This window comes from Haliotis rufescens, unplaced genomic scaffold, assembly GCF_023055435.1.
Source record: "Haliotis rufescens isolate VD_foot unplaced genomic scaffold, xgHalRufe1.0.p SCAF_1, whole genome shotgun sequence".
Taxonomy (NCBI): domain Eukaryota; kingdom Metazoa; phylum Mollusca; class Gastropoda; order Lepetellida; family Haliotidae; genus Haliotis; species Haliotis rufescens.
The window spans coordinates 77,048,866-77,070,513 of record NW_025963779.1 but is presented as its reverse complement, the minus strand read 5'-3'; the positions used below and the strand labels follow the sequence as shown (position 1 = coordinate 77,070,513).

The 21,648-nt window shown below is 40.4% G+C and overlaps 1 protein-coding gene across 3 annotated transcripts in view; it reads right to left on the bottom strand.

Annotated features, from left to right (window-relative positions):
• LOC124147848 (protein FAM167A-like) overlaps nucleotides 1-21,648 on the bottom strand; it is a 52,164-nt gene that overhangs the window by 8,600 nt on the left and 21,916 nt on the right. The window contains exon 2 of one of the 3 annotated variants that reach the window (XM_046518645.2): nucleotides 10,621-10,691. The exons of the other annotated variants lie outside the window; for them this stretch is intronic. The gene's annotated coding sequence lies outside the window, so the exon portion shown is untranslated. The remainder of the gene's footprint in view (nucleotides 1-10,620; nucleotides 10,692-21,648) is intronic. 3 annotated transcript variants of the gene reach the window in all.

Here is a 21,648-nt window from a genome sequence, read left to right as displayed (position 1 = left end):
GTCATCGTATCCCAATTGCGTGGATCGGTGCTCATGATGTCAATCACTGGACTGTCTGGTCCAGACTCGATTATTTACAGACCGCCGTCATATAGCTGGAGTATTGCTGAGTGTGGCGTTCAACAACAAACAAACAAAATCTTAACAAAGGCAACAGGATACGACTAATACTGTGAGTCGAAGGAAACGGAATTGGACAATGGTGACAGCATTTACATCACTGACACTGCGTTCTACAACTCCAACCACAACAATTAACACATGCATGTACTCAGCAATACCATTCTTTGTATTAATTTAAAGATAAGTACTTACACATAATCGAGTAAGCTTGAAATTAATCTACTTGATTTAATTTTATCAAATCTGAGTAGATACTGTCACTTAATCTCACTTTAGTTACAGCGAGAGTATAATCTTGATTGAGTCGTAAATCCTAGCGGCAGACATGATGGCTAAAGGCTGTACAAGTCGATAACATCAGACGCTGATTAGAAGCTCAAAAGATGTATTTACGTGAACGATAACATTTATCCGGTAGTCAACCTGCGCATAGCCTCTTTACAATAAAAGTACAGCCTTATAGGACGAAATGTTTGAGTGCCAAAACAATTCGCGGTGTTCCATTAGGCTACTTATTCGGGAATGTCGAAAACAATTGCATTAACCTGTATTGATATATTTCATTATTCGGCTAACTTCGTCATTTTCCGTAAAGCTACACCGAGTTTTTCTCAAACAGGTTCTCGTATCATTTGAGGGTAGACCCCTCCTTGATATGGCTGTCACAGCCCAGGCCACGTGTGACCACGGCCGAATATATATATTACCATCATAAGCTTAAAAGACATACATGTCCAATTTCACAACAACAACAACAACAACAACAACAACAACAACATAATAATAATAATAATAATAATAATAATAATAATAATAATAATAATTGATTTGTAAAGCGCCTAATATCCATCGACAGTTGCTCACTGGCGCTGTGACAAAGTTAAAATGTAATGTCTATGTACATATGCTAACAATCAGGAGATCTATTGAAAAGCTGAAGTGAAGAAGTGGGTTTTGAGGAGAGACTTAAACGTTTCCTTAGAAGCAAAGAGTTCCATAACTATGGACTGCAAAAGGAGAAGGCACGGTCAGACATAGCAGAAGTAGACAGAGGCTGATACAGTAGAGTTCCATGTCATTAATTGTCCGGGTTGTCGGCTTCATCTATGGCTTTTTCGCAGTTTCACTTATGACAAGTATCCCTATATTGTTTAATATCCTGGTTTTATTGGAATTTATCATCCAAAACTGGCTCCCACAGGAGATATCGCTTGGATGAGATCAAGCGATATCTACACTGTAGATATCGCTGCAATGAAATTACATCACAATGCTTTGCAGACCATTGTGATGTCACTGGTTACCATGACGTCACAATCAAATGACATCACTGATGGCTCTGCTACTGAAGCTGTTTGCAGTACTTTTTACACTGAAGACACTGCTAATTACTGTCTACAAATTGAAAAAGTTGAAAGAATGATGTTGGATTATAAATAAAATCTTACCCTCGTGTCTTTTGATATCAAATATATCAACACTCGTTGATAAAAGTGGCAAAAATCCTCGGCAAGCCTTTGAACTTTTCCACTTTTATCAACTCGTGTTGATATATTTGATATCAAAAGACACTCGGGTGAGATTCTCTATATCTGGTCCATGTTGTTTACATAAATTGTCATGTAACATTTTGTTAAGTATCATAACATTAGAAAGTCCAGTATCCACAAACAATATTACCATATTTCAAATCAAGTGTCACTGTATTTTAATTCATGATATTTTAATATCACGTTCATTAACAATAGATGTGATTGCCCAATATAACATATCTCATGGTATCAAATATTGTGCGATGTAGTGATATCATATTGTCCAGACCCATGGATCATATCACACTGTCAAATTAAAGGGAGACTATCGTATATTGTCTGATGTCAATTAAATGATATCATTAATTGTCCCATATCAGTTATACTGTTCTGTATCAAATGGCCAAATGCAACCCCTTATACAGCATCTACACAAATGTTCTTCTGGCTGACGTCATCTTTTGGGCCAACTTGCCGCCATATTGAGACATGAGCTTGACAACGACACTGCCGATGTCGGAAATGTAACCCATTATCAAACAGGCTTCAACAGTGTCATAACTAGAAGTATTTGCCCTGAAAGACTATACACCTTACCACTTACAATGTCTACTGTCCGTCACAATGCTTTAAATAACTTCACATTCTATACATTACATTGTGGCGATGATAGGAGAGCTGAAAATAGACACCGAATGGCAAGTGAGTTTATTATACCCCTCAGAATAAACACAAGACACTGTCATGCCAAGTCGACCTAATTTACACCTGATTACTCTCCCCCACTGCAGATGTATCTGAGACAGACTCAGCTTCAAGACCGCCATTGTCACATAGAAACTCGAGCGTGTTCGCATATATATGACAATATACATAGCGCTGCATGCAACTTCATTATACGAACAACCGTTTCAGGCTACTTAGGACGAATATACATTACATACAGACATATATTGTAGCAGTGCTTACAATACACTGGCCAAGATAAAGACTAGTCATTTAGCGCTATATTCAGATTGAAACATAGTACATCCGAAGATGAACGCATCATTGACCTTTATACCAAACGGAACCTTAATCATGCAATCATACACCTTTGCTGTAAATATAGTCTTGTCCACCAATATACGGAGGACAATGCAATAGACGGATTCTTATAGTCGTTTTATAAATATGTTAACGTCACACAGCTACGGAAGCGCAGTAGGGCCACGGTGAATTTATTTTTGTCTGAGTATCGCCTACGCAGGACTTATTATCTCCCACGCAGGACTTAGTATCTTCTACGTAGGACTTAGTATCTCCTACGTAGGACTTACTTAGTATCTCCTACGTAGGACTTAGTATCTCCTACGTAGGACTTACTTAGTATCTCCTACGTAGGACTGACTTTCTCCTACGTAGGCCTTAGTATCTTCTACGTAGGACTTAGTATCTCCTACGTAGGACTTACTTAGTATCTTCTACGTAGGACTTAGTATCTCCTACGTAGGACTTAGTATCTAATACGTAGGAGTTACTATCTCCTACGTAGGACTTACTATCTCCTACGTAGGAGATACTAAGTCCTACGTGGGAGATAGTAAGTCCTACATAGGAGATAGTAACGCCTACGTATTAGATACTAAGTCCTACGTAGGAGATAGTAAACCCTACGTAGGAGATAGTAAGTCCTACGTAGGAGAAACTTAGACAAGAAACATTTTCACCGTGGCTTTACTACGCTTCCATACACAGCTACCACAGTAGTCTAATCAGTAGTTTTACTTTCGCCAACGTTATATTATATGCCTGAAAATACACTACGGAAGTATCATGATCTGATGTGAATCCTGTGCAAATTTCTCTGTTGATCAGACTCACGCCACGTACAGCTATCCCATGTCCTGAATTTAATCAGCGGACGACGAATATCTTATTTGTCGGCCCATTTTACTGAGGAAAGTAGAGAACGGCTCATACCACGGTTATATAACACTATTGCGGATACATTTCGACGAAATTAATTCGAAGTATAACGCCATCGTGGAGATTATTTAAAACAACCTGCCGAAATCTCAACACGAAATCAGCCGGTATATTTCAAGTGTTATTAGTTCAGAAAAATATAAAATAGATATCTTTGTTTGTTTGTTGTTTAACGCCGCACTGATCAATATACCAGCTATAAGACGGCGGTCTGTAAATAATAGAGTCTGGGCCAGACAATCCACTGATTGACATCATGAGCATTGATCCACGCAATTGGGATACGATGACATGCGTCAGCAAAGTCAGCGAGCCTGACCACCCGATCCCGTTAGTCGCCTCCTACGACAAGCATAGTCGCCTCTTACCACAAGCATAGTCGCCTTTTACAGCAAGCATGGGTTTCTGAAGACATATACTTGTATCCCTGATCTTCATGGGTAAAATTGATATCTAGTTATTTTTGTTGGTATTCTCAGCGGTCTTTCATGCTGAACAAAAACCTGTCAGTAACTGAGTAGAGACAAGATATATCGATGAACATCTTCTTTATTACAATTAGGAGCGACGTTTCGGTGTAGGTTCTAACACCGTTATCAAGCAAGTGGTGTACAGAGTATATATACCTAATCATAATAAAGAAGTTGTTCATCCATATATCTTGTCCTTACTTAGACTTCCAACTTCTAAATGCCCTCAAAGAAGTAACTGTCAATACCTGGTTATCCTTCACAAAAAAAGTCATCCAAATTTCGTGTCAAATGCACACATTACTGAAACCCATGTGCAGGACGAGCCGCCTCCACATCTGCACCATCCCGTGCACCCTGTACCCCTGCACTGACTGCATTGACAAACTTCAGGCCCACTCCCGTCTAGGGTCTGTCCGTGATAAAGCATAACGCCACTTATCGATGCTAGCCTGCTTCAATATATTCAGACTTTTCAGTGATCCATTTATATACCAATCACCGCCTTTTTGGATATCCCGGTGGAATTTGTTTGGGCAGATAATCGAGACTGGTTATCCGTTGACGTTATATATATTCTGGTACACGCTAGATTACCTGGCCTTGAGGTTAAACATCTCACTGCCATGATTAACACCTTTGTTGGCTTCTAAGTTGTCAGTCTTCTCAATCATCCCCGTGCCAGTCCGCCGTCAGCTTTAAGGTATCATCGGAAACAAAAACGTTCGACAAAAACAGGTAGCTGTTTCGTTGGGCGACCATCTTGTTTTAAAATAACGTCGTTTCTCATTTCGATCTCGTATCTTATTTAAAGTTCACTTTCGATGATTTAAGACACGTATTTGGAAGTAAAGGATTAAGGAAGAGATGTGTATATGTGTTTGAAAATAGTTTATGTCTTGTGGCCAAGTGAGTATGAACAGCTGCGCTTTAAATCTTACAGCGCACACTGATACATTACTATAGCGGATCGACCAGTAGCCTATATGTAGACATAGATTTAAAGAACTACGGATAAGGAACAATGAACGAGGCCCGGTTACCGCTGCTACACCATGCCCGTGTTTGATGACTTCACCCAACTAGTAACGTCTACAATTTGCATGACTTACGACTGAAGTACTAACGTGTCCAATGTAGCGTTACACGCAACGCACTTAATCCTACAGCTGTAACATCGTTATGCCAATGATAACGTAGCGAGCGGATAAATTATATCACGGCGCGTCAACTTAATGTGGGAGGAAAGGCCAAAACACGTTGTCACCTTGCTGAAACCAATTATCAGAGCGAATCTAGAATTCGAACCCACATTCACGCCACGCCTGAGGAACGCAACTCTGCATAACGAACTGCTGCACCCTAGATAGTCTGTCTTACAGACCCTGATACAAATATATATCAAATACAGCCCATGCAAGTCTATAATGTTTGGCAAGTCTAGATCACTGCAGTATCAGAAAATGAAGAGAGTCACCCGGCTCCTTTTTATTATATTTTTATTAAGATAACTGAACAACTGTTTTTTTAATGTAAGATGTGTTCATTTCAGAGACTAGATGTTAGTCTACACCCTAGACAGCTGGGCCAACCCTGTCCCCGAATTACAAACATTATAATAGTGATTAGGATTCGGGTTTGTCTACTGGAAGGTCATGAAGAAATTAAGTTGATCATACAGAGAAAATTTGGAAGATGAAGTTGAACTGGACCTTTTTTAAAATATATGAAATAATGTTAAAATCCCTGGGTTTATTTTATTTATTCTTATATTGATTACTAAAATATATGCATTAAAACTCTATTTCTTTTCATAGATTTTGAAACCGTTTCGGTTTCAGTTATTATTTCATCATATATACATTTTGTTAAAATAGACCAGAAGCCTCTTCAGTCTATATACATGTATACTCGATAGCAACAATATCTGATTGTGTATTCCGAGTAAGCCCACGAACTAACAGACATTTAGTCAATTTAATTTTTACATGACAGGGACTTCTCAAGTCTAACGTTAGGCGTGCAGGAGGAGGAGAGTAGGTACCACTAACCCTTTCCAGCAGCTGTCGTCCACACGCCGAGGCGGGATTTATTCAGATTATATTTATGTATATTTATGTATCCGCCGACCAAACAATTCCCAACAGTACCATTGTGAGCAGTATGTTGTTTTTTATCAGTAATACAACATAGACATAACTCAAACACTTTATGAGAACTATATGACGTTTCTTTCCTTATTTGGTATATGACGCACCAGGGGCCGACTTTAAAGAAATCAATATGTGACATTTTCATCTTTATTTGGACAAGCCTGTGTTTTGTTTTAGAATCCGCAAAACACTAAGCAATAAAAATGAAACACACTATATTGAAAGGCAGACAAAAAAACATGTAGGAGATAAGTAACGTATTGTTTAACTGTCTCAAGTTAGATTGTTCCTAAAATCAAGAAATTAGATCAATGTACGATGACTGAGGAATGTTGACTGTCGTCTTGATTACATGTTTGCGTGATGAATTTTCCGATTGGAAGGTCAGCATCAGACATGTCTACACTGAGTGGTATTTCTTCCAGGTGGAGTTTTAAAAATGAATTTAGCTTCTAAAAATTGTCTTTTCTCTCAGAGATGTCATTAAGTACTAGGAACTAAAACGTTTCTGAAGAGACTACATTAAACTACGTTTATAACGAACACGCTTATATCGAACTGACGGATAAAGCGAACTTACTTTTTTATCCCAACTATTTTCTGTAGTTATGCTGTATATATGCTTATAACGAACTACGGTTATAACGAACTAAAATTAGTGGTCCCTTTGAGTTCGATATATCCGTAGTTTACTGTACCTAATTGTTCGCGTGTTATGTATAATGGTGGGCGGAACAGGAAAACGCAGCAGACCATGAAACGGGCAGTTGGCATGCTACTCCGTGCCCCTCTCACAAAAACAGTCTCACGACATGGACGACAGTTTCGCTAGGGTTGGGGAAGCATGTAATATCACAGATTCATGGTGACATTTGTGGTCTCATAAATCTTTGTTGGACATACAGATCTGTATGTCAGTGTCATTGAATCCGCATATAGATGGGCAGGTTCTAGAGATGTGAATCAGCTGTAGGGTAATGTTGTTCTCATATCACACAAATCGTCCTTTGGACTGTCGGCACTACGGAGGGCTCAGTCGTGTAAGACACTGTGTAATTCGCTGTGCAGAGTTGCTTCCCTTAAGCTTCCCAGGATCTTATGAATCCCTGATTCGCCTTGATTACGAATCAGTACCATATTTATGCCGGTGGGGTTCTTTTGAAAATTGTAAACGTCTATGACCTGCATCATTTCGGGTTTCCCTTCCTCATTAACCTGACACACCGTGAAACGCTGCACAACGCGGCATGAATCCCAACTCACTCACTTACTCACAATAATCGTCGTAGAACACTGTGTTTTTACATAACACAGGGGCTGAAGGTGGAGATGGACATAGTCACGTGGTCCCTACGATCAGGTGTCATCGGTAATGTAATCACAATTGGTATGCGCTAGTACTGAGAGATGACACAATTATCATACAGACTCCGCAAATAAAATTCCAAGCGCTTCTGGACATTCAGCGCCGAAAGTAATCATAATCATAAGAAAATTAAGTTTTTTCTAGAAATCTTCAAATACGACTGAAGAGGAACAATAACACAAAAGGATATTGTCCTTTTATCATAATCATGTCCATGCTTCATCATGCAATAAGTATATCTTAATCCGCGAATGGTATACTAGTATAACATAGCCATTTACTTATCTTTTCAAAACTAAACGGTATGACTAAATTTAATCTTTTTTTCTTGAAATCAACACTGCTTTTTAAGCTGATGTGGCGGAAAGTGAGAATATCGAGGGAAATTTGTTAAGTTAAGTGTGACAATGATCTCTACACCAGTCTTCCCATCATGCTCCTCCTGTCTGTTTCCGTTACTTACGTTTTTACGTTCGAGGTCTGACAACCATGACATTGTGATACAGTGATCTGACAACGTATGGCACCGGGATTATACCATGACATTGTGATACATTGATGTGACAACTCCTGGTAAATACGTCTCTCCTACTAGAAAAAAAAGTATGCAATTGGTCGGTTTATCTTATATATCAACAAGCATCAAAGGAGGATTAAAGATTTACGGTGGGGGCAGCCCACGGGCCTAGAAATCGGTCAAAGTGACTCGTTTTTGACGAGTGGGATTAAACCAGATTTACTAATGTATTCCACACACGCCATGATGAGATGCGTGGATCTACGTGTCGCTGATGTTTGTGAATACGCAGAAAGTATAATTATCGTCTACCTTCTAAACAAGATTTGCTTACATTCTTACAGTGGCATGTCCTTACCATTGCTGACTTTCTGACAGAGACACGTCTGTTTCTATAGTCTATCTGAAATCGATGTCGTCGTAAAGACGTCTCAAACATTAACATACTTTAGATAGTATTGGGAAATTGTGACAGTATAGTCTGAAAATACTCTCCAATCGTCTACCGTTGACAAAATATGTATATACCGTTGTTTACATTTTTACAGAGGCATGTGCATACCATTGCTTACATATGTAACATTGTTTACATAAATATTAATTATGCATGTCAATATAATTGTTTACATTCTTACAGCGAATTGTCGATATTGATTACATTTTCACAGAGACATGTCGATATCATTGTTTACATTCTTTCATAGACATATCGATATCACTGTCTTCATTATCACAGAGACATGTTGATATCATTGTTTAAATTCTCATAGAGGCATGTCGATATCATTGTTTGCATTCTCACAGAGAATGTCAATATCATTGTTTACATTCTTTCATAGACATATCGATATCACTGTCTTCATTCTCACAGAGACATGTCGATATCATTGTTTGCATTCTCACAGAGACATGTCGATATCATTGTTTGCATTCTCACAGAGAATGTCAATATCATTGTTTACATTCTTACAGACACATGTCGATATCATTGTTTACATTCTTACAGAGACATGTCGATATAATTGTTTACATTCTCACAGACACATGTCGACACCATTGTTTATATTCTTACAGGGACATGTCGATATCATTGTTTACATTCTTACAGAGACATGTCGATATCATTGTTTACATTCTTACAGAAACATGTCGATATCATTTTTTACATTCTTACAGAGACATGTCGATATCATTGTTTACATTCTCACAGACACATGTCGATATCATTGTTTACTTTCTTACAGAGACATATCTGCATAAACGTTCAGCTGAAATCGACATCATCGTACAAACGACTATTGTTTTAGAATGTTTGGCTAATTATTGTGAAAATGTGTAAAATTATCTTCTGCAGTAATGTGGGAATGGCATCCTAGAGAGACTAATGGAGTGAGAACTGTTGGACGGAGATGCTGCTGGAGTCACGTATCTCGTGACCTCGACCTTCACGCGCGACGGATGCTGCTTGTACGGCCGGATGTGTTCACTCGGTTAGCGAACACCTGCTGTCAATGAAGATTTGTGAGAGTAGGTTTGGAAATTGTCGTTACCGCTCTGTTTGGATGAACACGGCCAATGCCCGACGTTATTTATATGCGTCGCTTGAACATAGACCATATTTACACATTAATATATGTCATTTGTTACACGCTGTCAAAGCACACATTTGTCTCAGCAAGGGATCGCGATAACATATTTCATAACTAAACAACGTACCACAGAAAAGGGTGACTTAGTGAAATTGATTTCAACCCGAGTCTAGCAATATTCCAGCCATATCACGATGGGGGATACACAAATTGGGCTCCACACATTGTACCCATCTTGAAATCAAACCGGGCCATCGCCGTGCTGATCTAAAGCTTCAACCAAAGGTACCCCCGCCCCAAGGAAAAAAGAAATTCATAGCATATTCAAAGAAGATTTACTTATACGCTATTTGGGCTGCGTGCAAGGGCCCTGAGCTTATGATGAGCCTAACAAACCTGACGTGCCAGGATCACTTAAACCCTCTTTGCTGTATTTATTTATCTTAATCTGTATAATAATATAAATATGCATACAATAATAATATTGCGCTATCCTCCATCCACAAGGTGCCGGCATAAAGCGCTAACATTATAACCCCGGTCAGTCGGTCAATGGATCAGTTTGCACTCGATTTTCATCGATTTTCAGGCGCTAGAAGGTTCACATTACAATTTCATTCTACCGGGTACCCATTTTACTGCTTGTGAACACAGAGGCATATTTCGAACAAAATCACCCACACAGGGAGACACCACATGTAACATGTACTTCAGTGTGGGGCAGGGCCGAAGCTCTAGAAACGCTCAGGATTCAAGCTGCCGAACGCTGTCACCCATCCAGCTACTCTCCGCAAGCGACATTGCCCAAGTTCACCTGATCAGTGATCTGTGCGCTGTGCACAGGACAACGTATCACCACATGGTATACACTTAACCATTGATATAGAGAGAAAATCATTTACCTCTGTCACATCTGCTGTGAATGTCCAGTTGGTATGAAATAAACAGCGTCTGCTGTCAAAACTGCATTCACCTGTGTACAATCAACAGGTAACAAACAACAGATGTAAACAACATTTGTCGGACCATGATCAAATCCACAAACCAATCATTTAATCCTAATCCGTCTTTATCCTTAAACATCACAAGGAATTGACATTCACAGTACATTAAGCATTATTTAGATAAGTAAGAGTACTGTTATTACCCCCCACGCGCAGGTAGTGTTGTCAACAAACAAGTTACATAATTCAACGGTGTTAAGTCTTTATCGATCAATCGTCGAAAGGGTTTCGAGAATGGCAGTACCAGGAACGACAAACATATGTTGTGTTAACCTCGCGTAGATTGTAAGAAGCTGGCATGTCTGTTGTTAATGGGCATTGTACGAGGACAATGCGGGGAGAGTGGAGATTGGTTTTGTGAAGTAACTCCGTTAAAACTCCTGTTAAATATCACTAAATTGTCTTCATTAGGAGTGCGTATTGTTTTATGTCGCTTTTAGCAATATTTCAGCAATATCACACCAGAAATATGCTTCACATATTGTACCCTTGTGAGAATCGAACCCGGTTTTCGGCGTGACGAGCGAACACGTTAACCACTAGGCTACCCCATCGTATCGGGGTGTTTCTTTAAGACTAGCTATAATGTTCCGTCACATCAAATACACTGCCAACGGTCTTACATGGCAATAGTTCAGTTAGCAGTTCTACAAACATGACTATTCTTCAATCAGTTCACGATTTCATTGTCAAAAGCAAAAGATTCGAGTAGCTTAATTTTATGCATGTAGTAATGGAAAACTGCTATATCATATTTCACAGACACCACTTGTATTGGCGTCATATATTTCATTTGTGCATTTAATATGTTTATGTTTAGCACTATTTACATATAATCTGATATATAACCAGCTGTTGTAAAGTTATTACCTGGAGAGGTATTTACAAAAGCAAGTTTTGCTTGTTTACCGATCCAGATTTCTTTTGAAATAAAAATATGTACATGTTTAAACCAAATAAACTGCCGGGCAAAAGAAAGTGTACACCCATGTTTGATGATGGTTACAAATGCCACAAACAAGAAATAGTTGTATTAGCCACGAGCATCATAGTTCAATGTGTGTTTTGGGCCTCAAGTTGCAGTGTTTCGGCGACTGTTTTCAGCCTTGTAACGTTTTATATTTTTTGGGTCAAATCCAGTTTTAAGTGGACACCTTCGTTTGATCTGTAGTGGGTGCAGGCTAAAACGGCACCTCAGCGAAACGTCACCGATTTCTCTGGCGAAAACGGCACCGCATTTGGCGAAAACGGCTACTATGTGACAGGCGAAAACGGCACCTCTATTTACCAGGAGGGTATTCTCTTGGCCTCAAAAAATATGTCCTGGACAGTAGGGGGCTAATTTCTACTGTAAACTTGTTTAAACATTTCACTATTACTAGTGTTTGTAAGAGGCGATGTGAGTTTTATTTCATTATTTTACTTCAAGGCATGTTATGTTTTCACAATAAGTTGAGTTGCGTATTGGCTAAGTTGGAAAATAGTTGGAGTAGAGGCTAAATTCTAATGTAAACTAGTTGTAACATTTCACAATTATTGGTGTTTGCAAGCGACCATGTTAGTTTTATATCATTTATTTTATCAAGGTTAAAAAAACATAAGGTGCCGTTTTCGCCAGGCATTAGTAGCCGTTTTCGCCTAGGCGAGGTGACGTTTTCGCCAATCGGTGCCGTTTTCGCCAGGTGACGTTTTGCTGAGGTGCCGTTTTAGCTATAACCCGCTCACATACCAATCATTACCCTACATGTGTGTGCTCGTGTTATCAGCTCCCACATTCAGTTTAATGTCTTTTACAAAATGGTAAGGCTTACGACTAACTAGATTTCCTACCATATCAAACCATGTCTTGATATTGAAAATTATATGATTGGACTACTGAAACTCAATGATGACACCAGGTGTTCAACGTTTCAGGGCTACTTCTTGCCTCTCCATCAGATGAAGAAATTGTCATCCATAAAAAGTTCATGTCTTCAGGTATACTCTGTTAACATAAATGTTAGATCATGTGATTGAGCACCAAGCTTCCGCTGTGATAGTTGCATGGCGCAGGAACATCAAAGCAAGGATGGTTAAAATGTATTTAAGAGTTCCGATTACAGTTCACATGGCGTTGAAGGGATTCATCAACGTGAATAAAGACTCTATCTATTCTGGTTACCACAAACAACGTACACCAGAACTCGGAACGACACCCTGTTGCGATTTGTCAATTTACGCCTTCTATTTTGACAACACCTAGCCCTCAGAGACTATTAAAAAACGTTCACATACATAGTATATTCTTAACATATTCGCTGACATATTACAAGAGAAATGCTGTGAATATCCCCGACGTAATTGGACATGTTACGTGTGTTATACTGTCAGCGCATGTCAATCTCGCAACAACGATATATCACGAGATCTTAACAACGGCCGCGGGCGATTTCACAAATAGATATCTTCTTGCGTCGTTGTTGCATTGGGCAACTGAGGATTGTATCTGGTAGATATAACAATACATTGTTATCTAATCCGACGAGCTGTCTTGTAAACTGGTCTAAATGTCTGATGTTATTCTCAACGCGTTGTGGGAGGCGGAGTAACAGACGACATTGAGATGATCGTATGTCAATCAGTAGCCATCTTGAAATTTGAAAACTCCCCATCGCTGCCTATGGGTCAGTGGATGTCATGCAGGGTAACGACTGTAATTGTCATTCCTTTGACAAAACAAAAAGGGAAAAATATTTAGAGAGTGATACCTTCATATTAGGAATGCGATACATTAATATTATCTTCCCATACTTTTTCGCAACAGGGGGTGTCCGGGGTAGATTTGAAGCCAAGTTTTCTATGCTTGTCGTATGAGTCGACATAAAATGAATAGGGTTCTGTGACTTGGCTTTGACATCGTGTCCCAATAACGTAGGTCATTGTTCATGTTTTCAGTCACTGTTGTGCCTGGTCCAGACTCGATTATTTACAAGTTCCTGTGACATTGGAATATTTCTGACTGTCACGTTAACAATATTTACTCCCTTTTTCTCTCCAACATTCTTTGGTCCATGAATGTTAGTGACGTCAAATCTATATACTAGTACTTATGGCAATATGTTTTCAGAGAAATTACAACACTGCCGGAGTTTTATTGGTCAAAAACTCATTTTTCATGCAATCTTTGTTGTGACAAATATAAGGTGCATAACTTTCTCAAACAGCTTTTTTTCGAACACGAAGTAATGAGTACGTGTCTATTTTCATATGTTCTCGTATCTCACTTGAAACATTTTTATTCAACGAATAAAGACTAAATAACTGCAATAGTTCACGGACGTCGTAATATATTACTTTTTCCGAAACATCAATTGCATAAACATCGATAAAACTGTCAAATGCGTTGTTAACAACAAATCAGGTCACAGTGAATCGCAAGTTTAGATATGGTTCGTGTAATTGAAACACACTCCACACACTATGGGACACATGTGGTTTAACTCTCTCCTGTCTGCTCTGATTCGTGATGGACATTCCTGTAACACGGCACACGGCCCCAAGGTGAGTCATGAACAACAAAACAAGGCAGGAAGCCGTCCACGCGAGATAATCCAGTTATAGCAGAGGATTAAGTGTAGAGTTACGAGGGACACAAGCCAGAGCCAAGGGTAGGAATTCCTACAGGGCATGCTTGACGCGTGGGTACGTATTAAAGTTAGCCATGGCATAGAGCCGAGGTTTTAGTGCTGATAACGAAGGCATACCTACATCGTGACTCCGTATTAAACTTCATCCATGACATAGGGCCGAGTGATCTGTGCTTGATAACGAAGGCATACCTACATCGTGACTCCGTATTCAACTTCAGCAATGACATAGGGCCGAGTGATCTGTGCTGATAACGAAGGCATACCTACATCGTGACTCCGTATTCAACTTCAGCCATGACATAGGGCCGAGTGATCTGTGCTGATGATGAGGGCATACCTACATCGTGACTCCGTATTAAACTTCAGCCATGACATAGGGCCGAGTGATCTGTGCTGATAACGAAGGCATACCTGCATCGTGACTCCGTATTAAACTTCAGCCATGACATAGGGTCGAGTGATCTGTGCTGATAACGAAGGCATACCTGCATCGTGACTCCGTATTAAACTTCAGCCATGACATAGGGCCGAGTGATCTGTGTTGACAACGAAGGCATACCTGCATCGTGACTCCGTATTAAACTTCAGCCATGACATAGGGTCGAGTGATCTGTGCTGATAACGAAGGCATACCTGCATCGTGACTCCGTATTAAAGTTCAGCCATGACATAGGGCCGAGTGATCTGTGCTGACAACGAAGGCATACCTGCATCGTGATTCCGTATTAAACTTCAGCCATGACATAGGGTCGAGTGATCTGTGCTGATAACGAAGGCATACCTCCATCGTGACTCCGTATTAAACTTCAGCCATGACATAGGGCCGAGTGATCTGTGCTGACAACGAAGGCATACCTGCATCGTGACTCCGTATTAAACTTCAGCCATGACATAGGGACGAGTGATCTGTGCTGATAACGAAGGCATACCTGCATCGTGACTCCGTATTTAACTTCAGCCATGACATAGGGCCGAGTGATCTGTGCTGATAACGAAGGCATACCTGCATCGTGACTCCGTATTAAACTTCAGCCATGACATAGGGTCGAGTGATCTGTGCTGATAACGAAGGCATACCTGCATTGTGACTCCGTATTTAACTTCAGCCATGACATAGGGCCGAGTGATCTGTGCCGACAACGAAGGCATACCTGCATCGTGACTCCGTATTAAACTTCATCCATGACATAGGGCCGAATGATCTGTGCTGATAACGAAGGCATATCTACATCGTGACTCCGTATTAAACTTCAGCCATGACATAGAGCCGAATGATCTGTGCTTGATAACGAAGGCATACCTACATCGTGACTCCGTATTTAACTTTAGCCATGACATAGGGCCGAGTGATCTGTGCTGACAACGAAGGCATACCTACATCGTGACTCCGTATTTAACTTCAGCCATGACATAGGGCCGAGTGATCTGTGCTGACAACGAAGGCATACCTGCATCGTGACTCCCTAAATATAAACGACAAAAGCCTTTCCATAATCACAATAAATCGACGTGAAAAGCAGGGTCGTTGTACGATTCAACTGTATCATAAGTAAGTGTCTATGACTCACTATCAAACAGTGATGCTACCTGGTGTTCGCGAAACTGGAAGCATAACCTGCCCCGCATCTGACACCCGGCACAAACACATGCAGAGACAAATTCATTGTTCACCTGCCTCAAATTTGGAAATGTCCTTCACGTGTTCACCATAAAATATTTCTAATTTTTTTATGAGGGAGGCCTCGAATGTTGTGGCCTTGATCAAACAACTTCTGAGCAAGAGTGAGTGAGTGAGTGAGTGAGTTTGGTTTTACGCCGCTTTTAGCAATATTCCAGCAATATCACGGCGGGGGACACCAGAAATGGGCTTCACACATTGTACCCATGTCGGGATTCGAACCCGGGTCTTCGGCGTGACGAGCTAACGCTTTAACCACGAGGCTACCCGACCGCCCCTCTGAGCAAGAGTTATATGACGCTCTTTGAAATCGTCGTAGAAAAGGGCATGCTGTACCTCCACATATTGCTGACATTAAGCGAAAGTTAAATAGTGGAAAGGTTAAGTCATCTCTCTTGCCATACTACGGAAGCCATTTAGAGCCATTTGTTTTTTTGTTTGTTTTTCTTGGAATTTCAAGATTCTAAGTTGAAATTTCAAAGATGCCAACTTGAAATTGCAAGATACATAAGTTGAAATGTCAAGATAATGTTCTTGAAATTTCAAGATACTAAGTTGCAATTTCAAGATAATAACTTGAAATTTCAACTAAGTATTTTGAAATTTAAAGATTGTATCGAACACAATAAAAAACCAAATGGCCCTAAAAGGCTTCCGTACTATACAGTCTCGTGGATAGTTTTTTGTCACTCTTCATATGTATGCATAGATCTCAATATGAAACATCTGAGGCGGTTTCACTGGTCTTATTTATTTATCTAGTTCAGACTGGTAAACCTGTTGAATTGACTTGGCTAGTTGACTGTTACTGAACGCTATCAGAACATCGATGTTAAACTTCTTAGCCAACTTCCCTTGTTTCGATTTTACTGGTCAGTCATGACATAGATCCGAATGCTCTGTGCTGATGATGAGAACATGACAACACCGTGACTCTGTAATAAACAGCCATGACATAGGGTTGGTAGCATGCCTGGGTTGATGATGAGAACATGACAACACCGTGACTCTGTAATACACAGCCATGACATAGGGTTGGTAGCATGCCTGGGTTGATGATGAGAACATGACAACACCGTGACTCTGTAATACACAGCCATGACATAGGGCCGGTAGCATGCCTGGGTTGATGGTGAGAACATGACAACACCGTGACTCTGTAATACACAGCCATGACATAGGGCCGGTAGCATGCCTGGGTTGATGGTGAGAACATGACAACACCGTGACTCTGTAATACACAGCCATGACATAGGGCCGGTAGCATGCCTGGGTTGATGATGAGAACATGACAACACCGTGTCTCTGTAATACACAGCCATGACATAGGGTTGGTAGAATGCCTGGGTTGATTATCAGGGCCCTGTTCCACGAACCGATCTCCGCGCTGAGGCGATCTGACGCGTACACTTTAACACCGGTTTCGTAGTCGTAGCGCTAAGATCGCTTTGTGAAACGGAGCCCAGGCTATACAATGTAGAAGTTGATCTGGGTTAACGATTAGGACATGCCTACATCGTGGCTTCGTATAAACCTCAGTCAGGACATGGATCTGACAGCTCTAGGTTACTGACATGGGATCGATAGGTTTGGGTTAATGACCAGACCATTGATTACCCGTGGCTTCATATTAAACTACAGACATAAAAATCGGCTGCTCTTGGTGATTATCAGGGCATGCGCAATAAGGGGTGTCGTATTCAACCATGGCCAAGACATCGTGGCTGCCAATGCTCTGAGATGATTATCAGGGCATGAAACAGGGCTGACACAGTGCCCTCGGTGGATTTTCAGGGCATGCATGACGTGGGACAGATAGCTAAGAGAAGATGATCAGAGCCATTGGTTGTTGTTGGTTGTTTGTTGTTTAACGCCGCACTCTGCAATATTCCAGCTATATGACGGCGGTCTGTAAATAATCGAGTCTGGACCAGACCTTCAAGTGATTGACATCATGAACATCGATCCACGCAATTGAGATCGATGACATGCATCAACCAAGTCAGCGAGCCTGACCACCCGATCCCGTCAGTCGCCTCTTACGACAAGCATAGTCGCCTTTTACGGCAAGCATGGGTTGCTGAAGACCTATTCTACCCCGGATCTTCAGAGCCATTAGACGCTGTAGGTACACGATGTATGCTGTTTTCACTCTTTTCATGTCATACTGGGTTATCACGAAACAGTGTTTATATGAATCAAGAGTAGGAATTGCAGTTTCATATTTCATTTGCTATATAAGGTCCTCTCCAATGTCGCTGTGGGAGTCATCAATATCTTATGACAAGAAATCTCCCTAAACAATCTTTGATATTCATCTTGGATACTTGGGCACCCGACCGTCAAATTATTGACTGTTGACATTTATAAATTTGCGTCAACTTTGTATCCGTTCACAGACAACAAAGTAACATACACAAAAGATAGTTTCACATTCCCCATTACTCTCCCTAGAATATCGATAGCTAATCGGGATGTTGAACGATACACATATCATCTCAGTGTTTCAATTGTGGAAATGACAAAAGTTTCCATCTCAACCTCCTCATATGCAAATAAACGACGACGTCTACAACGGCCCTCTATGACATCGTCTACTCTTACTGCTACGCTCATTCGTAATTGCTTTTGCTTTTGATGTTCATCCCACGACACGAAGGTATCGCGTTCAATTTTGTTATTTCGGTTACCATAGTAACTATCAGGCTTTCGGATTGCAAGATTATGAAATCTACTCAATGTCTATTCCTAGATAAAAAAAAATAGGTGTTGACATCGTCTGTGCAATAGTTCCCCTGTGATGTTAAGCTCAGCGCGTTAACCAAGTCCAATTTAATAGCAGGGCGTCTGACATAGGTCGAGCTGTCGATATAGATATGCATTTTTAAGACATAAAATAATAAATGGTGAGACAAAAACAGATAAAACATCGCTATGAACCACATGTCGCCGTATTTGACGGAACAGCCGCCGATAGACGGACACATTCAATCACTGGAATCCCATCGACTGAGGTCGTTAAGGGTTGATTCAGAAATGCAGTTATACACTTTCAACAGATGATATTGTTCACGACGTAGTGTAATGTATCTACTCAGAAAATCTATACTTCAGAATAGATAGACCGTGAGTGCATCACTTACATTGGTCTCGAGCCATTGAAAAGTATTAAAATTGAACGGATGATGTGACATTGTAACTTCAGGGGTCTTCTGACTCAATAGTATGACTTAACGTTCTATTAAACATATGATCGTCAACCATTACCTTGTATTGTGAATACTAGATTATAGAATATAAATCTTTAAACACGCTCGTGTGAATATTGTGATATCGTTATTCGCAGGACATCGATTATCGAGGTTCCGTTATCCTGGGTTTCAGAGATATGCAGCGATTATCTGAAAAGGAGTGTGGTATTACGCAGGTGTGTTATGAAGAGACGCCTCCTATGTAGCTGTATTTCCGGGAGTTATTTTTCAAATATATATCTAGCGCATTTACATAGCTGTATCAATTAGCTCAATTAGAATTGTTTATTAGATTAGTTACATGCAAACCTCTTTTCTCTTTCATCAATTTCCACCATTTTATGACCGCCTCCGTGGTTTAGTGGTAGAGCGTCCGCGTCAGCGTTCGATCCCCGGCCGCGTCATATTATAAGACGTTTAAAGATGGTACTTGTTGTTACCTTGTCTGGCGCTCGGCATTACGGGGCTAAAAGAAGGACTGATTGGCTTGGAATCAGTATACTGTGTCTGAGTTGGGTATTCATGTTAAACTGCGGCATGGTATCTCAGTGGGCTAGCACTATAAATCGGCATCAGCCAGGACTAATACAAGCAGCCACACACACACACACACACACACACACACACACACACACACACACACACACACACACACACACACACACACACGAATATATTTCGCTATATAAGTGCAATAATCTTGGACGCGACGTTCAACCCAATTTCACCCCACCTCACCTCACCATCATTTTCTATTTATACACATCAGGTGCTACTGTATCCTGCCATCACTTGGGTGGAAATAACCGGCTTGTTAGTTAACCTGTGTTTGTGCACTCCAGGTGAGTAGGGTTATACGCCGTTTTCAACAACATTCCTACGGGACGCTATGAATGAGCATGTTGGGAATCGAACCTGGCCCTTCGGTGTGACAAGCGAACACTTTAGCCGCTAGACTACCCAACTACCAAACGTGCACAGGGCATTGGGGCAATACCACTTTCATCCAGGTGGACAGCAACCGGCCAGTTTCAGGCGTATAGTCATTCACTCTCGACACGAGCGGGGGCGTAATTGGATCTGTTACCTTTCTCCGAGCTGTTAACAGTTTTAGTTTTTGCCTTTGGACCGAGTGTGGGTAGTTAAACTTTAAATTGTTCAAAGCTTCAAAGACGAGTTTTTAACTTCTATTCGTAAATGTCACTGTCACAAGATAAATGGGCAGGAAAGCGCCGTGAGGGAATCCAACGATGCCACAGTGGTGTTTTGTCATTTGCTCTCCTCTACACAGTGCAGCTATCACAGATCGAGCTGTTTGCTGTGTGGTAACATTGCTCAAGTATAATGACGGCAATTAGTTCAAATCACCTCATTACCACCGCTAGGTTTGTGTGCATACTGTTTAATTAAAACAACGCTTAATGGTATGAACATACAATGCCATTTAGAAAGTGGTCAAATGTAACAAATGTTATATTTGGGATACCACTTTATGAGTAAAGTACAAATTCTCCCGTGTTTTGTGTGCTGGCGATTAGGTGCCTCACTCTGGCAGTGTGGGTTCGATTCCCGGACGGGACTCAACCCCATAAAGTACGAGAATCTGTACTTTACTCAGAAAGTGTTATCCCAAATATAACATTTGTTACATTTGACCACTTTCTAAATGACATTGTGTGTTCATACCATTAAGTTTTGTTTTTTTATTTAACAGTATGCTTTGAACAATTTAAAGTTTAACTACCCACACTCGGTCCAAAGACAAAAAAAACCCCGTCAACAGCTTTTGGCCATGGGAGCCGTGCCAATTTACTTTCATTTTGTGGAAGCCTCGGTGGCTGAGTGGGTTCGAATCCCGGACGGGACTCAACCCAAAAATGTACGAGAATCTGTACTTTACTCAGAAAGTGTTATCCCAAATAAAACATATGTTACACTTAATGGTAAGTGTTGCGGTAAATTTGCACACGACCTACAAATCCATATGATTTTAAGCGAGTCCACATTTAGATAATACATTATATGTGAAGAGGTAGCTGACTGTAAAAATTATAGAAAATAGATAATAGCAAAAAAACCCGAAGGTATTTCATTCCGACAATATAGTGTGTAACATAGCGTGGAACTACATCTATTCTCAGAAGTTTGTTACGAAGTGTTTGAAAGTAAGCATCAAATGTCTGCTTCTTTCAGAGTATCAGCAAACAAGACAAGAGGATAGAATTCCAAGATGCTGAACCTCTACAGGAGAAAAACGATACAGAAAGGCTATATTTCACATTTCAAATGTTGTCGATGTGATGCTATAGGAAACTCCCACCCATAACAATTTCACATTCACCATGGTAACGACATATACGAGAGTATT